The following is a 6,565-nucleotide window of genomic DNA, read 5'->3' as shown; positions in this document are numbered from 1 at the left end:
CCCCCCCCCCGCCCAGGGCACGTCGCCAAGTACTGGGGTGCCAGGGGCACAGCTGGGGCAGCATGGGCACCCTCCCCAGGTGCCACACAATCGACTTGAGAATGTTCCAGGACGGACCGGAACAACGTCGTCCCTTCACTTTCTAGTGTGTGGTCTGGTCAACATATTTCAGCCACGTTATTGTGACTCCTCGTCTGCCACCGGCAGGATATATACGCCTCCTGGTGCCACCGGCAGGATGGACGGACAGACCTTCCTCGGGGGTACCGGTGGAGGATGCACCACATAAGTGCATCCTAAAGGCTGCATGGCGAGCCTCGCCAACACCACACTGTGGAGTACTCAGGGAGCAGCGCGCGGGGGGGCAGGAGGACGAGGTCCTTGCCCCCCCCCTTGCCCTGCACCTCAACACATCAACGGTGCGAGTCTTCTTGCCCGCGAACAACGCGCACTGTCAGCTCCCTCGCTGCAAAACATCACTCAAAACACTCCTGGGGAATCAGAGGAATTCCAGAGCGGCTGCTGTGTGTGTGCTGCACACAAGAGCTGGTTTAGCCGTCTCGTGGTTAGTACACTTGTGGTTGGCTGGAGGAAGATAACCATCTGGTTCTTGAGTTTAAAAAAGCTACTCGCCCGTATACCCCCCCCCCCTCCAGGTATCAACATACCACCCCCCCACCCTCCAGGTATCAACATTATGTACAAATATAACATAAATGAAAACAAGACAATGTGCATAAAATGACTCCGACATTAATACCGAATACTACAAATCACACTCAGTTCTAACAGTTATACGGATGGATTAATATACGTATATTAATGACGGATGAGATTAAAATTAGAAGCGAAAGCATCTCGTTTTCTTCCATGTTCTTCTGATGCAACAGAAACATAACTGCTCAGGATAAAGGCACATAATGCTGAAGATGACGACGACACGGTTAACAACAAGGTCGAGGAACAACACTGACGACAGAGGCCACAGACAGGACGTCAGGAGGGCGGCGCCCTTCACTACACCACCACAGTACCCGGAACACACAAGTTAGAGCAGTGGGCGGGGGGGGGGGGGGGCAGAGCATGAGGTGTTTCCCCCGCCCACCCTGGGGGCACACTACCCAGGGAATGACGGCGCCCAGTGGGTGCAAGGAGCGCCCAGTGGGTGCAAGGAGCGCCCAGTGGGTGCAAGGAGCGCCCAGTGGGTGCAAGGAGCGCCCAGTGGGTGCAAGGAGCGCCCAGTGGGTGCAAGGAGCGCCCAGTGGGTGCAAGGAGCGCCCAGTGGGTGCAAGGAGCGCCCAGTGGGTGCAAGGAGCGCCCAGTGGGTGCAAGGAGCGCCCAGTGGGTGCAAGGAGCGCCCAGTGGGTGCAAAAAGCGCCCCAGTGGGTGCAAAAAAGCGCCCCAGTGGGTGCAAAAAGCGCCCCAGTGGGTGCAAGGAGCGCCCAGTGGGTGCAAAAAGCGCCCCAGTGGGTGTAAAAAGCGCCCCAGTGGGTGTAAAAAGCGCCCCAGTGGGTGCAAAAAGCGCCCCAGTGGGTGTAAAAAGCGCCCCAGTGGGTGCAAAAAGCGCCCCAGTGGGTGTAAAAAGCGCCCCAGTGGGTGCAAAAAGCGCCCCAGTGGGTGCAAAAAGCGCCCCAGTGGGTGTAAAAAGCGCCCCAGTGGGTGCAAAAAGCGCCCCAGTGGGTGCAAAAAGCGCCCCAGTGGGTGTAAAAAGCGCCCCAGTGGGTGCAAGGAGCGCCCAGTGGGTGCAAAAAGCGCCCCAGTGGGTGCAAAAAGCGCCCCAGTGGGTGTAAAAAGCGCCCCAGTGTGTGCAAAAAGCGCCCCAGTGGGTGTAAAAAGCGCCCCAGTGGGTGCAAGGAGCGCCCAGTGGGTGCAAAAAGCGCCCCAGTGGGTGTAAAAAGCGCCCCAGTGGGTGTAAAAAGCGCCCCAGTGGGTGCAAAAAGCGCCCCAGTGGGTGCAAAAAGCGCCCCAGTGGGTGTAAAAAGCGCCCCAGTGGGTGCAAAAAGCGCCCCAGTGGGTGCAAAAAGCGCCCCAGTGGGTGCAAGGAGCGCCCAGTGGGTGCAAGGAGCGCCCAGTGGGTGCAAGGAGCGCCCAGTGGGTGCAAGGAGCGCCCAGTGGGTGGAAGAAGCACCCACTAGGGTTCCTAGGGAGGAGGAAGAGTGGGTAGCAGCACAGGTTACGAGGCTACTGGCCTCACACGCTACACACACCACAGTCTCCTATATAAGGCTCTTCAATTTTCTCTCCTACACTCTCGGGTCATCTGGGCTACGATTTATTAAGATTCAATTCAAGAAGATAATAAGTATCAAGTACCAGAGAATGGAACAATGAGGCACACAGGTCGACTGTCTACCTACCAGGTGACGGGATTTACCTGTGCTCGATTGCCAGAGTTTTTTTTCATATCCATAGAGTATAATTGTGTATTAGCTGGTTGTTGAGTGCTGGTCTAGATATCTTGATATAGAGTGCCTCACTGATGTCTAATCTTCTACTATCAACCTTCTTTATATCTTCTTACAAGAAAATTACAACCTTCTTGTAATCTTATATGGCGAGGTAGTGGCCGACAGGTACGGCCTTTTCTGCCAAAGGACAGGAGGATGGCATGCAAGACAAGGCGAGGTTAATGACATTATTAAGAGGAGCCTTACCACAGCCGGTTGTCCAGCAGAGAGAGAACCTCGTTACCTAATGCCCCGCAACTCTGATGAGCCGGTCGGTCGCCCACACGGGATCACGATGAATCCTTAGAAGAATGGTAGACACTTGCGTTGGTGTGTGACAATGGTGTGTGACTACACTTGCGTTTCAACTTTAGCCAACACCTATGTTGACTTCAGCGTTGCACAGGTAGGAAGTGCTGCCAATCACTGGGAAGCAGCCAAGTCTCGTAAATACAGAGATCTTGATCACCACTACAATTTTGTCCCCATTGCCTCAGAGACACTTGGTGCTTGGGGTAAACGTGCTGCAAGTTTTCTTTGAAGGATCTGGGTTGTAAGCTTATTAAAACAACTAGAGACCCTAGAGTCGTCAGTTTCCTCTTTCAACGCCTTAGTGTGGCAATCCAGAGAGGAAATGCTCAATGCATCCATGATTCCTGCCCGCCATCTGAGGCAACCCATCCTCCGAATTGACAGTGCGTTTTAATACTAAGTGTAATAAGTACATTACCTGACTGTCATACATAGTACATAATTGCACTTATGGGGCTGTTACATTTACCTCCCTATTTATTCTCCTCGTTTTCTGTTAAGACACTCAGAATTTTAGGATGAAGTTTTCAAGTTCAATTTGCTATACACAAGTTTTAAATATCAGGAATTTCTTTTTCAATTTTATTAACCCTTAAGTTGCACAACACATCATATGATGGGTTGAGTGACTTGCTATGAATTGTGTATCCCATCATATGATGTATTGGAGTACTATACAAGATTTAAACGGCCTGCGGATACACGGGGTTCACCTCACCTTCATCAGGGCTCTTGTAAACAGACGCCATTTTTTTTTTAAATCGTGGGCCAAATTCCCGGGTGTGAGGGCCTCAGTATCGAGTGAGCCACCAAGCCTGACGCACGCAGCATGAGCTCGCAGCACTGCTGTTCAGCTTGTGACCACAGCATCGCCTAAAAGTGCCATAATATACATGTTCATGCTATTATTTAGCGTTGATATTATTACAGAAGACCCCTGACTGTAAAAATTACCAGGATTCTGATAATAGCAGGATTGTTGTGATAATTAGCGCTATAGTGGGAGGAGTAATCTTGGTGGGGAGGGAGGAGTAATCTTGGTGGGGAGGGAGGAGTAATCTTGGTGGGGAGGGAGGAGTAATCTTGGTGGGGAGGGAGGAGTAATCTTGGTGGGGAGGGAGGAGTAATCTTGGTGGGGAGGGAGGAGTAATCTTGGTGGGGAGGGAGGAGTAATCTTGGTGGGGAGGGAGGAGTAATCTTGGTGGGGAGGGAGGTAGCATGGTCTGCTGACTGTGTGACCACCATTTACTGTCTGGACTCACTAGACTCACGATTTTTTTATTATTTTTCCCATGAACAGAGAACACAAATTAACAGATTAAGAAGAAAAAATAATTTTTTAATTTTTTTTGGTATGCACCTGTGGGTGACAAATGCTAATTAGCCCTGAGCAACACAAGGGTTAAACAATAGAGATTTTATACAAAATTTGAAAATATCCTTTATTACTTTACAATTCATTGAAATATTTTAGTTTTGTTTTATTAGTTTTATAAAACTGTAATATCAATTTAGCTATAGGTTAAGTACTAATTGTAATTAAGAAGCCATGAAATGCTTATCTTCAAACACTAAGAAGGTTAGGTGAGGTTGTGGTTTTTTATTCAGCTTTTTCAGGTAAACTGAAATAATCACAATATATTTGACAGTACGGTTTAATACTAAGTGAAAGTAAGTACAATTCCTGACTGCTAGGAATAGTACATAATTACACTTACTTGTGCTGTTACATTTACCTCCCATTTTTGGAGGACGGGCTGTCTGAGGAGCTGGAGGAACTCTACAACCTGTGACAAGTAGCCTAGGAAGGGAGGGAGAGGGAGGGAGGGAGGGGGAGAGGGGGAGAGGGGGAGAGGGGGAGAGGGAGAGAGGGAGAGAGGGGGAGAGGGGGAGAGGGAGGGAGGGGGAGAGTGGGAGAGGGAGGGAGGGAGGGGGAGAGTGGGAGAGGGAGGGAGGGGGAGAGGGAGGGAGGGAGGGAGGGGGAGAGGGAGGGAGGGAGGGGGAGAGGGAGGGTTGCACCAAGGCATGTATATCCCTATTTTAAGTGCACACACTGCCCCTCTTCCACCCCCCTCCCCCTTCCCCTATAACCCTCCCTCCTCTCCCCCTTCCCAAGATAACACAATAACAATTAAGATAACAGCAGCCGTGGCCTGTGTACTGGTTGCTATCACTCCGTTCATAAAAACTCTGCTCGTTGTGAACAGGAAAAGTTGTGGTGGTGTTGCTGCTGCTCTGTGGCCCCCTCTCCTGTGGGTACCGTGCCCACGGTGCCCCCCTCTCCTGTGGGTACCGTGCCCACGGTGCCCCCCTCTCCTGTGGGTACCGTGCCCACGGTGCCCCCCTCTCCTGTGGGTACCGTGCCCACGGTGCCCCCCTCTCCTGTGGGTACCGTGCCCACGGTGCCCCCCTCTCCTGTGGGTACCGTGCCCACGGTGCCCCCCTCTCCTGTGGGTACCGTGCCCACGGTGCCCCCCTCTCCTGTGGGTACCGTGCCCACGGTGCCCCCCTCTCCTGTGGGTACCGTGCCCACGGTGCTCCCTCTCCTGTGGGTACCGTGCCCACGGTGCCCCCCTCTCCTGTGGGTACCGTGCCCACGGTGCCCCCCCTCTCCTGTGGGTACCGTGCCCACGGTGCTCTCTCTCCTGTGGGTACCGTGCCCACGGTGCCCCTCTCCTGTGGGTACCGTGCCCACGGTGCCCCCCCTCTCCTGTGGGTACCGTGCCCACGGTGCCCCCCTCTCCTGTGGGTACCGTGTCCACGGTGCCCCCCTCTCCTGTGGGTACCGTGTCCACGGTGCCCCCCTCTCCTGTGGGTACCGTGTCCACGGTGCCCCCCTCTCCTGTGGGTACCGTGTCCACGGTGCTCTCTCTCCTGTGGATACCGTGCCCACGGTGCCCCCCTCTCCTGTGGGTACCGTGCCCACGCTGCCCCCCTCTCCTGTGGGTACCGTGCCCACGGTGCCCCCCCTCTCCTGTGGGTACCGTGCCCACGGTGCTCCCCTCTCCTGTGGGTACCGTGCCCACGGTGCCCCCTCTCCTGTGGGTACCGTGCCCACGGTGCCCCCTCTCCTGTGGGTACCGTGCCCACGGTGCCCCCTCTCCTGTGGGTACCGTGCCCACGGTGCTCCCCTCTCCTGTGGGTACCGTGCCCACGGTGCCCCCCCCCTCTCCTGTGGGTACCGTGCCCACGGTGCCCCCCTCTCCTGTGGGTACCGTGCCCACGGTGCCCCCCTCTCCTGTGGGTACCGTGCCCACGGTGCCCCCCTCTCCTGTGGGTACCGTGCCCACGGTGCCCCCCTCTCCTGTGGGTACCGTGCCCACGGTGCCCCCCTCTCCTGTGGGTACCGTGCCCACGGTGCCCCCCTCTCCTGTGGGTACCGTGTCCACGGTGCCCCCCTCTCCTGTGGGTACCGTGTCCACGGTGCTCCCCTCTCCTGTGGGTACCGTGCCCACGCTGCCCCCTCTCCTGTGGGTACCGTGCCCACGGTGCCCCCTCTCCTGTGGGTACCGTGCCCACGGTGCTCCCCTCTCCTGTGGGTACCGTGCCCACGGTGCCCCCCTCTCCTGTGGGTACCGTGCCCACGGTGCCCCCTCTCCTGTGGGTACCGTGCCCACGGTGCTCCCTCTCCTGTGGGTACCGTGCCCACGGTGCCCCCCTCTCCTGTGGGTACCGTGCCCACGGTGCCCCCCCTCTCCTGTGGGTACCGTGCCCACGGTGCTCCCTCTCCTGTGGGTACCGTGCCCACGGTGCCCCCTCTCCTGTGGGTACCGTGCCCACGCTGCCCCCCTCTCCTGTGGGTACCG

Source organism: Procambarus clarkii, chromosome 22, assembly GCF_040958095.1.
Source record: "Procambarus clarkii isolate CNS0578487 chromosome 22, FALCON_Pclarkii_2.0, whole genome shotgun sequence".
In the NCBI taxonomy this organism is placed as follows: Eukaryota; Metazoa; Arthropoda; class Malacostraca; order Decapoda; family Cambaridae; genus Procambarus; species Procambarus clarkii.
Note: the sequence above shows the minus strand (reverse complement) of the source record.